Below are 13,654 nucleotides of genomic sequence, written 5' to 3' on the forward strand. Positions count from 1 at the left end.
GCTGGTGATCCTTGGTACCTCGGCTTTTCTGTCACATGACAATGCACAGGATGGCATCCTCTCCTTTCTCTTCTGGATTCCATTGACTTCCAGCTTCTCATTGTTCCCTACTGCTTTCTCTCTGTTTCCAATTTCCTTTGCTTAAAAGTACTCCTGCCATATTGGATTAATGGCTACTCATTAGTTTTGGGTACACCTTAACTAATAATGTCTTCAAAAGCTCTATTTATGGATGGGTTCATATCCACACTAACGGTTGGGACCTGAACATGCCTTTTGTGGGGGACATGATTCAAGTCCTCCACATACTAAGTGGCCAACAGTCCCCACATTCCTTATGCTTTATTTCCACTATAATGTTCTGTGGCAGCAGCTACTTGGCCCCCCAAAACCTTGTCTTCTACAGGCATTTGGCTATGGGTGACTGCAGGTGATAATTTACATGTTGCAACTTCATGCCATGGACAGCCAGTGCCTCATTTATCACTCATAATGGGTCATTTTTGTCTTTAATGCTTGTTAGATCAGAGAACTAATTCTAGATTTCCAACTTAAAGTTTTAGTTACCCTGGAGCCATTTCTAGTACCCAAAAATATCATTCAGGGTTCAGTCAGGAAGCAAAGCCACTAAAATTATTATGGGAATAAGGATTTACCACAGGAAATGAAGCTTATACAAATATGGGAGATATTGAGGAAGTGAAATTGTGGAAGACAGAGTCAGAGGATCACCAACCATAAGAGCTGGGGCAGGTGGGCTGGTTAGAGCTTGCAGGAAAATCCAAGAAAGTTGTGACTGTCTTACCACTGATGGAACATTTCAAAGAATGGAGGTTGATGGAAGGTGCTACCCCTGTGGAGAACTGCAGTCCACAGACTTCTCCTCTAACTCCTTTTACTGTCCTTCAGCTCATGGTCTGAAGGTGGGATTGAGGGAGAGTTGTAGGGAAAATGGTTTTTTCAAATGGGACAGCCTTTCAATTTTTCTTGTTTTACTTTGCTTTTAACTTAAAAGCCAAGAATTGTTGTATTTGTTTCTCCAGCTCAGCCATTTGTTGACCACTTCTAAACAATAGCTGTTCTCTTGTCTACTGCCCAGGTTGAGAATGTTGGGAGTTGAATCATATGAATATGATTAAGCATTTTTCTTCATTTTCTTCATTAACAAGGATTCCTTGGTCGTGTTACTTAATCAGTCTGTGCTCATATGTATATCTTCCTGAACACTGGAAGAACACTATGTTTTGAGGATTAGATGAGATAAATGTCTCCAGACAAATACTTTGTTAAGGAAACAAATTCTCTTCTGTTTGTAATTTTATTTTTTGAAGTTGAAACAAAGTTTATTTGTTAAACCAAAAAGTGCATGAAGTGTCCCAATTCCTAGGGAATGACTATATATAGAAAACTTCTTTTAAAAAAAGAGAAAAATGGCTCTATATAGACTTATTTTCCTGAGAGCAGGTATGTTATATGTCTCTTCAAATACGAAGTCAGCCCCAGGTGAGGGAGGATGGATAGGTGCCCATCCTTGGGTGCCTGCAGCCTGGTGGGGTTCCAGGAGATATGGCCTTGCCTGGTGGGGTGGCTTGGGGAAAGGGGATGCTCATTAAACCATCTTGAGGCTGAGCCTGCAGAGGAACGAGGGCCCCAAACGAGCCCAGGTATAGGTGCCTGTCCTGCTTGTGCATCTCACCAACGTACGTGGCCATCAGCCCTTTGGAGTCCGGCGGGCTCTTCCAGAGTTCCAGGACCAGGCTGCACCATGACGCAAGGTTCATCACGGGTCTTGACTGAAGAGCTTAAAAATGTAATCCAGAACCTCTCAGATAAGAAGCCCAACATAGAAAGGTCAGGGCAAGAATGGAGTGTCCCCCAGAGCTGATGAGATGGATATTGTCTGGAAATCCAGGCATGTTCTCCATAAATATGTCTGTCCCTCCCTTCATCAGGCCCAAAATGTAGAATCTCCTAATTCTGGCCATGGTTGTTTCTGCCACCAGGACAAAGTTCTGCAGGAGAGTGCTGGAGTCCATTAGGGAACCGCAGCTGGTCCAATAAAACCTTCACCTCCTTGGTCACTGTGTCATACTCGAGCAGGCAGCTTTCATCTGTTCCTTACATAAGCAAAAGCAGATCATCCCATCTTTGCCAGTTGCAGCTTCTTCTGTAAAATCAATTTTCCTCTCATCCTTAGTTAGCGTAAGATCATCGACAAAGGAAATTTTCTTTCTCTCAATGGGTGTATCAGAACACAACAGCAGTTTCACTTCACTTTCCAAGGATTTACTTCAAATAGTCCCTTGTAGGTGTCGACCACAAAGAGGGTCCTGTTGGGCCAAGCCTGGATGCCCACGTATGTCCCACAATCAGGCTCGTCATCTTGGGTTTTGCATAGGCCAGCTCCAAATTGGGCGGTTGTCTCTACCTCACCATAATTTTCAAATGTGACCACCCAGCCATCTGTGGTACTGGTAAACGGCACATCCTCAATGTCGGCTATGGACTCTGGTCCAATTAGTTGATTTTCAAAGTCTCTCCACAAGCAGCAACTTCATATTTGGTTGCAGAACACCAGGCAAGAAAGGAGGCTCTTTGGAGCTGAGAGATTGGGGGTTGATGGGGGAGACCAGCAGCAGTATGGCACTGAGCCAGGGCACGGTGAGGGAGACATGAGCATCAAGAAGGGTTCCTGGGGGGAGCAGACATGGCTCAGGTAGTTAAGCACCTGTCTCCCTCATGAGAGGTTCAGGTTTGGTTCCTGGTGCCCCCTAAGGAAGACAAACAACAAGCAGACGTCGAGCAAAAACAACGAGCAAGACAACGAGCAGACAATGAGCAGACAATGGACAAACAGAACAAACAGGAGTGGGAGTGGCTCAAGCAGTTCAGCACCTGCTTCCAACATGGGATGTCTGGGTTTGGTTCCCACCACCTCCTGAAAGAAAAAACAGGCAACGAGCAAAAAACAACGAGCAGAAAACAAACACAAACAATGAGCAAAAGCAATGAGCTAACAGGTGAGGGAGCCAGCTCAGGAGGATGGGGAAAGAAGGGTTCTTGGAAAACTCAGCCACTGAAGGAGCTGCTGTCCTTGGCCTCCGGGGCCTGCCATTACCCGGGACCACCTGCAGCCACAGGGGCCGCCACCACCGCCCTCCCCCACCACCAGCAGGGACTGAGCCATGGGGACCCTACCCCAGCCCCGCCCCAGCCCCCCCAAATGCTCTTGATCCTATCAGTTGATCAGCTAAGTCTTGAAGTATATGACAAACCTTACTGCTCACCCAAATGTTTTCAGTCCATATATACTGGGGTGGCGTCCTGCTCAATTTTGGTGAAAAAGTGTGAATATAATTTGAAGGACTTGCTATGCATCTCATTCCTTAGGTATTTCGTTAATTCCATGGACCTGGCCTCTGATCTGATGTGTGCTCCCTCACCATCCTAGAGTTAATGCTCTCTGTTAAATGTGAAAGAGTCACACGGTAGATCCACATAAAGGAATATTAGTCGGCCATAAAAAGGAATGAAGTACTGATACATGTTACACTGTGGATGAACCTTGAAAACAGTCTAAGTGAAAGAAGCCAATCACCCATGACCGAGTGTCGTATGATTCCATTTATATGAAATGTCCAGAATGGGCAAAGCAGAAAGAAGATGGCTGCTGCTGGGAATTGGGGACGGGGTGGGTGTGACAGCTAATGTGTATGGAATTTCTTTTTGGAGTGATGTTCTAAAGTTAGATTGTGGTGCTGCTGCCCAAACCCAAAAATACTAAAAAAACCACTGAATTACACTTTAAATGGATGATTTTTATGGTATGCGAATTGTATCTCAGTAAAGACTTTTTTTTTTGAGTCATAAGAAACATCTTCTGATGACCTCAAAGTTGCACTTACTGCAAGGTTGATTTTAAAGTCTCTGCTCTCTGCTGGGAGTATGCACAGCAGAAATTCTTTTCCTCTTACCCTCGTTATGCCCCCTAGCTGGGAGCTAGTTAGCTTTTATCTTATGGTGAATGCAAATCATGGATCTTCTTATGTTTTTCTCTTTGCTTTGACTCTAGGGACCTTGGCGTCCAACAGATGTCGCAGCTGTAGCATCATCTGTCTCTGTGATCTGCATATGTACAGTTTAATTTCCCCAGTGGCCCAAGTCTTCCCTCCTACCTGGGCTTTTCTGATTTTGACTTTTGTCTCTGTCCACATTTCCGTTTGATTTATTTGTGTGAGCCACTTCACAAACATGCACCTGTGGACATTCCTTAGCGCCGCACGCAGATGGCAGCTCCCTTGAATTTTCCTACCTCCTCCTGGAATGTTCCTGGCTGGCGAACCAAGGTAGCTCCTCTTCAGCCAAGGACAGAAAAGAATTAGTTATTGCGTGGTTGTGGAGAGGTGGGAGCAGCTGTCCCTCGACCTCTGGATGACCTATTTGCAGGAAGATCCAGAACCCTCTGGAGACAAAAGAGATTGGACACTCAGTGACAACTCCCGACACTGAATTGCCAGGTGTCTGCCTTGTACTTGGACACCCTTAATGTTTGTGCCTTTCTCCTGAGAAGCAAGTTAAGAAAATGCCGTACATAAAAATCTAGTAAGTTGACAAATTTGTGTCACATATACCTAATATTTTTGTAAATCCATCTGGCAACTCTGCCCCCAAGATACATAGGCATCTCGTAAAAAAAGTTCTGTACTTTAAAGGTATTCAAAGTTCAGAAAAGAATAATTTCAGATGCCTTTTCAAGGAGTAGAAAAATGACAAGAAATATACTGGTAAGCATATACATTCATTTATTTATTATGAACAAACGGGCCACACGATGGCACCAAACGATAAGGAATGAAAAAGGGCTTCCCACCGATGAACTTTGTTTTTATTCAGACAAAGTTTAATAAAAACATTTTTTAAAATCTAAAAATAAAGAATATTATTGGCCCAAACTTCCCTTCTTTCCTGATATTTTTATAAGGAAAATAACAGAACAGGATTGTTTACTTTCTTCCTCTTCCATTGTTTGTATGTATGTGGATGTGGGGGAGAGGGCTTTTCTTTGTATTTATCATTCTTAACAAAAAATACTTTTTTTTTCTTTGCTAGAGAAATCGTGGGTTTACAGAACAATTACGCATATTTCCATATACACCTATTATTCACACCTAGTGTGGGTGTGGAACATTCATCACAACTGATGGTAGCACATTGCTGTAGGTGTACCATTAACTACAGCCTGTGGTTTAACTTAGGGTTCTGTTTGTGTAGCATAGTTCCACGGTGATTATCATTGTTAACACCCTCCCTTCCTTCATTTCCGCCCCATGTGAACTACTGAAAGCGCTTTGCTTTCTCTGAGCGCAAAACGGAGGTCTGGAGTTGGGACTCGAGGGTCCTGGGGGCTGTGGACTCTCACCCGCCGTAAGACGACGCTCTGGAACCACACACAGGCGTGTGCTGGGAGACCTGAAGTTATTTCAGTGGCACTTGAGGAACACTTCCTGACACCATCCCTGTTTCTATCACAGCAAACAAGCATTTATTGTAACAAAAGTGTTTCTCAACCTTCTACAACCCACACCCTGTGCCTGCTTTCTCAAGCTGCCATCTGGGGACCTTCAACCTCCAAGAACAATTTGTTGACTCTTGCCTTCCGTGGTTTGTATCAGGTATGCAATGGGTGTCTTAGTTTGCCAAAGGCTGCCAATACAAAAAGACCAGAAATGGGTTTGGCTTTTGTAAAGGGGATTTATTTGGAGTAAAAGCGTACAGTTCTGAAATGTCCAAACCATGGCATCATCAAAGATGCTTTCTTACCGGTCAGCTACTGGCTATTTTGGCATCCTGCCATGAGGCGAGGCAAGATGGAGGGTCTGCCGGTCTCTCTCTAGTTTCTTCTTGAGCTCAGCTGTGGGCGATCAGGCATCTCTCCTTGGTCCTCTAGGGATCTCTCTCTCTTTCTGCAGCTGTAGGCAAACCCAGAGTCCTCTCTCTACTTTCTCCTTTCTCTCACAGGGCAGGATAAAAATGGCAGCTTCCTTTCTCTGTGGATCTCCATGTGTTCTCAGTTTATATAAGACCCAGCAGGGAAGCGGACTTGGCCCAGTAGATTGGGCGTCCATCTACCACATGGGAGGTCCGTGGTTCAAACCCTAGGCCTCCTTGACCCGTGTGGAGCTGGCCCACGCGCAGTGCTGATGCGTGCAAGGAGTGCGCCCCGTAAGGAGAGCCACCTAGCACAAAACAAAGTTCAGCCTGCCCAGGAATGGCGCTGCACACATGGAGAGCTGACACAATAAGATGATGCAACAAAAAGAGTCAGACTCCCATGCTGCTGACAACAACAGAAACAGACGAAGAACACGCAGCAAATGGACACAGAGAGCAGACAACTGGGGCAGGGCAAGGAAGGGGAGAGAAATAAATAAAATAAATCTTAAAAAAAAAAGGATCCAGCAAAAGGGCGGAGACCCAACCTGAGTCATGCCTCACTGACATAGTCCAATCAAAAGCGATTTAATCGAGCCATCAATCAAGATCACTTAACTGAATCTAATACTATCAAAGGGTCTCACACCCACAGGAATAGATTAGTTCAAAAACAGTCTTCTCTGGGATTTACGAAAGAACTTCACACTGTCACAATGGGTATCAAAACGATCAACAACAATGACTTGTTTGCTGGCTTGCTGTGTGACGGCCACTGTACTAGACTCTTCCTTTTCTGACATATTTAATCCTTGCGAGCCTGGAAAGTGGATACTTTTAGTGCTCTCGTTCTACAGATGAGGAAGCTGAATCACTGGGAACTTAGTCACTTGCTCAGGGCCACCAGCCAGCAAGCAGGGAACCAGCTGGGACCAGAAGCCAGGGGCGGCATGCTGAGCCGCAGGGAAGCCTGGCAGCGCAGGTGACGGAGCATCTGCTGCTTGGGAGCAGGGACTGGGGGATGGGATGGCAGTCCCCCTCCCTCACCTGACCTCCCCGGAGAGGACAGATGGGGCAGGAGATGCGATTTGGGAACACCAGAGGGCAATCAGGAGCTGTGCTCCTACAGAAATAGGTAGAGAACTTGTTGGCTGTGGGTTTTCCAGTTAGATTTTAAATATTACAGTCTTCCAAGTTCATACACACAGAAGGGTATAAAAGGGCAGAACAACTGATTCCAGCACTTTACACCTCATGAATTCAGAGCCACCATCCCGCCCCTCCTCCCTCCTCATCCTCTGTCTTTGGCCAAGAGAGGGCCATTTTTCACACCTATCTCTTGACTCACAGTAACTTACTTTCAGGAGCTTTGTTAACTCCTGGGCCTTGGATAGGGCCACCACGCATCTTAAGTGTCTTCATAATTTTGATTCTTGGAGAGGAAGGATTGGTTGGGGTGTTGTTTTTTTCTCCTTCTCCCCAGTTAGCAGCTTTGAAAATGGAGGTGGGGGGCAGCTTTTGCTAAAGCTCTTCAGTGAGTAGCATTGAATCAACATTAATTTCCTGCCCATGACAGTTAGAGGAAGTTGAGTGAAAGGCAGAAGGGAACTCTACTATTTTGCAACTTTCTGCAGCTCTCGAATTATTTTAAATAAAGAGATTTAAGTTTTTTCTCCCTGGCTGCCTGAAGAACTCCAGCCATCATGAATGACACTGTAACTATCCGGACCAGGAAGTTCATGACTAACAGACTACTTCAGCGGAAACAAATGGTCATCGATGTCCTTCATCCTGGGAAGGCAACAGTACCTAAGACAGAAATTCGGGAAAAACTAGCCAAAATGTATAAGACCACACCTGATGTCATCTTTGTATTTGGATTCAGAACCCATTTTGGTGGCGGCAAGACAACTGGCTTTGGCATGATTTATGATTCCTTGGATTATGCAAAGAAAAATGAACCCAAACACAGACTTGCAAGACATGGCCTGTATGAGAAGAAAAAGACCTCAAGAAAACAGCGAAAAGAACGCAAGAACAGAATGAAGAAAGTCAGGGGGACTGCAAAGGCCAATGTTGGTGCGGGCAAAAAGAAGGAGTAAAGATTCTTCAGTGACTTGATTGGTGATTTTGCAGATTTTTCACCAGAGGATTAATAAAACTATAAAAATTTTGATATGTTTGGTTGTTTGAAATACATTTGAAGTTTACTGGAAATGTCAGTCTGCTGTTACGGCAGATTTAGATTGATGCTCAGGGTTCACCTATTGTCCCATTAAACATTCAGTGAAAACTTTGTCTAATGGGGTAGTGTTTGCTGCTCCCTTTAATAGTGAAATTATTTTCTGCCATACTGGAAAAAAAAAAAAAAAAAAAAGAGAGATTTAAAAAAATCTGGTTAAACTCTTCTCCCGGAACAATGGGACCCAATCACCCTATCCTGTTATGGAAAGCTATAAAAATGTTTCTCTTCTTGTAGAGAAGCAGGTGTCGGCTGCTCTCACCAAAGAATCCCACCTCCATCAAAATTAAGGCAACCTCTAGGAGGGCACATGAGTAAAAAGGAAACCAGAAAAAAAGTTTTTTCTTTTTTTGTTTAAATAGAAGTCCTTATGTCCCACGGCACAATGTCAGATCACAAGGGGTCCTGTTGAAGGGCAGATTCTGGTCAGTAGGGCTGGGTGGCACTGAGATTCTGCACATCTAACAAGTCCCCAGGTGATGTCGATGCCGCCCTCCATGGACCATGCGTGAGTAGCAAAGTCAAACTGAGGAGTATTCCGGAGAAGGCTCAGTGAGGAGAGCACCTCACAATTTAGTGTCACCTCAGCAAGACCCCAGGCGCTCTTCTTACCAATTCAGGATGTCTACAAGATGTATGGACTTTTCATAAAATTCAGCTCAATGACAATACTTCCCAGGAATGGATTTGGCTTTTGTGTAATCTATGGGGGAAAGGGTCTCTTGATCTCCAAATTTCACCATTTATTGAACAGCTTCAACTCAGTATGGTTTAAACATAAAAATGGTTTTGTGTCTTCCACGGCTGCCTTTAAACCACCCTGTCAAATCTTGCTTTCCCGTGTCTTAAACACTTCCCAAACAGATTTCAATCCGTTCAGGTAAATAAAAATCCATCCATGTTGAAATTTCTGTCTCCGACTGGATTTAAACGCCAACTACTTCCCTGCCCTCTTGTCTCTCCCTTCCACTCTCCATCTCCATCGCTGCTTCTCTGGCCAACTTTAAGGGGTTGAGGGTCCCTGAGAGGCAGGCTCTGGCTCTCTCCTGAGATGCGTTGGGACTTGTTTGGAGCTGCCCATAGAGTAGTTCTCAAAGATGGGTGCATGGTACACCCTCCTTCACTCCAGGTGGCTTCCGTCCCCAGCCCCCTCAGTGCCTGGCAGGCACTCTCTTGAGTGGGTATTTCTTAGATGCTCAAGTCAGCTAACTTTACAAAAAAATTTTTTTAATATTTAATTGCAGTAAAATATGCATATCATAAAAATCATTTTACCATTTTAAGTGGACAGTTCTTTGACGAGTACATTGACAATACTGAGTAACTTTCACCGCTATCTATTTCCAAACTATTTTCATCATCCCGAACCAAAACTTATACTCGTTCAGCAATAACCTGCCATTATCCCCTCCCCTCCCCTCCGGTAACCACTATTCTGCTTTCTGTCTCTATGAATTTACTTAAGTATTTCATATTTGAGAAATCTTACAATGTTTGTCTTTTGTGTCTGTCTTATTTCACTCAACATGATGTCTTCAAAGTTCCTCCATGCTGCAGCATGTACCTGCACTTCATTTCTTTTTATGGCTGAATAAGATTCCACTGTATGGGCACACATACACACGCATACATTTTGTTTATCCGTTCATCTGCTGATGGACATATGGGTTGCTTTCACCTTTTGGCTATTGTGAATAATTCTACAATGAACATTGGTGTACAAATATCTATCTGAGTAACTGCTTTCAGTTCTTTTGGATGTGTAATTAAGAGTGGCATTGCCAGGTTATAGGGTAATTCTATGTTTAATTTTCTGCGGACCTGTTAAATTGTTTTCCGAGGTGGCAGTACCATTTTACATTCCTGCCAACAATGTATGAGGGTTCCTATTTCTCTGCATCCTTATCAGCATTTGTTATTTTCAATTTTTAAAATGAAAGCTGTGATGGTTTGATGCTGGATGGGGCCCAGATATTTCTTAGAGCTAATCCTTTCCTGTGGGTGTGAATCTATTGCAGGCAGGATCATTTGATCAGATTACTTCAGTTAAGGGCCTTTTGATTAGATTACTTCAAAAAGGCATGATGGGGAGTGGATGTAGCTCAGTGGTTGAGCATCTGCTTCCCATGTTCAAGGTCCTGAGTTCAAACTCCAGTACCTCCTCAAAAAAAATAAAAATAAAAACTAAAAAGGCATGGCCCAGGGTGGGTCTTAATCTTCTTATTAGCGTCCTTTATAAACAGAATGAATACAGAGAGAGAGACACACAGGAGCTTAGAGAGAAACCCATAGAAGCTGACAGAGAAAGTCATAGATGGAGCCTGATGATACCTTGATTTGGACATTTTTCTCAGCCTCAGAACTGTAAGCTTGCAAGCCAATACACCCCTATTGTGAAACCCAACCTATTTCTCATATTTTGCTCTCAGCAGCTTTTAGCAAACTGAAACAATAGCCATCCTAGTGGTTGAGAAGTGGTATCTCATTCTAGTCAAGCCAGCTATCTTTTGAGGAATCTGCTCCCTGCTTAGAAAATTTAGGGGGTATGAGCGCTGGTTCTTGTCCAACTATCCCATTCGTGCCCCATTTTTTCTCTGTCGCTGCTTGGTTGCGCACTGAGTAAGGCAGCAAAGCCCATTCCCCAAGCCTGCATATGGAAGAGAAACGGGGTATCTCAGTTCTTGCAGATACCCCTAAACTTAAACATGTTCTTCTTGAAGTCCCCCATTTGTCTGCAGAAAGAAGAGCAGATCCCATAGGGGAGTGTCTAAGAGAATGACCTTTCACTGTACCTACCGCACCCACCGGGGCTCCTGCCCCCTGCTGCTTTGGACCCATGGTCCCTGCCCCAGCGGGGGCCTCTTACTAAGCGTGGGGCAGTCCCAGAGTTGGCAGCCCTCCCTAGACTGTGGGGTGCTTATCATCTCTTTGTTCTCAGTGTTGGGGTTTAGTCATCAAGCCTGGGGACAACAGGAAAAGTCCCATTCGTACTTCAGCACAAGCTCACACCGACATGACGCAGTGTCGTCCAGGTAAGAGCCGCTGTGGGCCAAGCCTAACTTTGAGACCCAATATCAAATGCGGCATGGAGGTCTGGCAAAATTGGGAGGCTTGAGTGGCTGAATTCTGTTCCTATGGATAAGGTCCTCCGGTGAAACAGCCCTCCTTATCAAAGAGACCAGGTACGGCTTTGGCTTACCCCTCAGTAGCTAGTTTCAGTTCCCTGCCAGCCCACGGAATTACTCAAACAAACTATTCACATTCCCCCATGGGAACAAGGAGTCACCACACCCTCTTGTTCTTACAAAGTCTGCCTCCCACAGCCCCTGTTGTTTATCCTGTTTCCAAGCGCAGCCCCCATTGGTCTCCCTGGACTGTGTTATTAATGACCTGCGGCGATTTCCTCGTCTTGGGTGTCACGTGTTTGGTCTTCTCCATAATGTTAGGGTGGGAATATCTCCCTCACCAATGGGATACATGGGAGGTGATTAAAACAGTTCGTCACTCAAAGGGACAGAGAAAGAGCCTTTCCTGGGACCAGGAGCTCTGGGACCTTTAGATCATCAGGGAAGCACGGGCAGCCACGTTCTCCCACGGAACCATCGTGTCCGTGAACACTGGGCTGCACAGCATGCTCCAAGAGGCTCTTGCTCTCTGGACTCAGATCAAAACAAAACCCCAGGGCATCTTGTGTCTGGAGCCTGATGTCAACACCCACTTTCTTTTTTTTTTTTTTTTAAAGCTTTTATTTTTTATTTTTATTTTTTTAAATTCATTTAAAAAAATACGAGGTCCCCATTCAACCCCCCCCCCCCCCCCATCATTCCCCCCACAGCAACACTCTCCTCCATCATCATGACACATCCATTGCATTTGGTGAGGGCATCTCTGGGCACCGCTGCACCTCATGGTCAATGGTCCACATCATAGCCCACACTCTCCCACATTCCATCCAGTGGGCCATGGGAGGATCTACAATGTCCGGTAACTGTTCCTGCAGCACCACCCAGGACAACTCCAAGTCCCAAAAATGCCTCCACATCTCATCTCTTCCTCCCATTCCCCACACCCAGCAGCCACCATGGCCACTTTTCCCACACCAATGCCACATTTATTACTAACCACAATAGTTTATGAATAGAATATCAGTAAGTCCACTCTAATCCTTACTGTATTCCTCCATCCTGTGGACCTTGGATTGGTTGTGTCCATTCCACATCTTATACACCGAGAACTACACAAGCTTCAACACTCACTTTCGAAACGCCTTGTTTTCTGAGATGGCTTCTGTTCTCCTACTTCTAGCCGAGTCCCTTCTCCATGTTCTTCACCTACTTCAGATCTTTCCTCAAGTGGTGCCGTTACAGGGAGGCCACCTCTGGTTACCTTGACCTCACCTCTGCTCCCCCATTCAACCTCCGTGCTCTTTAGCTTCCCGGGAATCAAAGCATTGATATTGGATCATTATATGCAGGGAAAAACTGGTTCTAAAAAATACACTAATTCGTGGAATCTAATCAGGTCTAATGTTGAGTCACATACTTACAAAGCATTTGGTCTTTTTCTTTTTTAACAAAACAATTTTATTGATATGTATTAATAAAGCATAAATCCATCCAAAGTGTACAATCAATGGTGTTTGGTATAATTACCTTGTTTCTTTTGTTTGGTTATAAAGATTTATTTTATTTATTTCTCTCCCCTTCCCTCCCCACTGTCTGCTCTCTGTGTCCATTTGCTGTGTGTTCTTCTGCGTCGCTTGCATTGTCAGGCGGCACAGGTGAAACCGGTGTCTTTTTGTTGTTGCATCATCTGGCTGCGTCTGTGCGGTGCCACTCCTGGGTGGACTGCACGTTTTCCACACAGGGCAGCTCTCCTTGCAGGGTGCACTCCTTGTACATGGGGCACCTCTACATGTGGGTGCCCCTACATGGTACGGCGCTACCTGCACGTGGCAGCACTGCACGTGGGCCAGCTTACCACATGGGTCAGGAGGCCCTGGGTATCGAACCCTGGACCCTCCATATGGTAGGCAGACAGACACTCTATCAGTTGAGCCACGTCTGCTTCCCTAATCACATTGTTGTGCATTTATCACTCCAATCATTTTTAGAGCATTTTCATTATTCCAGTAATAATAATAATGATAAACAAAACTCATCACCTGTCAATCTCTCTATGCTTCCCCTGCTGTACATAGCTGCTATTCTGTTTCTTTCTCTCTAGTTTATTTGTATTTTGTAAAAACAGTCTTATTATATATGCAGTATCACCCATATTCATATTTTACATGAGGTTTCACTATGTTATATAGTCTCTCTTACATTTTTTAGCTTTCCTTTTAGTAATATACATGTCCTTAGGCTTTCCCTTTCAACCACTGTCATACTCATTTAATAGCTGTGCTAGTCAAACACACCATGATGTGCTCTCACCATTTCCATTCATTTCCAAAGATTTACAAACAATCTTTAACCAATT

The 13,654-nt window shown here is 44.6% G+C and overlaps 1 pseudogene; it reads right to left on the reverse strand.

Moving 5' to 3' along the window:
- Positions 1 to 1,609: 1,609 nt before the first annotated feature.
- On the reverse strand, positions 1,610 to 3,187 carry LOC101438643 (adipocyte plasma membrane-associated protein pseudogene; annotated as a pseudogene).
- Between the last annotated feature and the right edge of the window lie 10,467 nt (positions 3,188 to 13,654).

Source organism: Dasypus novemcinctus, chromosome 28 (genome assembly GCF_030445035.2).
Source record: "Dasypus novemcinctus isolate mDasNov1 chromosome 28, mDasNov1.1.hap2, whole genome shotgun sequence".
In the NCBI taxonomy this organism is placed as follows: Eukaryota; Metazoa; Chordata; class Mammalia; order Cingulata; family Dasypodidae; genus Dasypus; species Dasypus novemcinctus.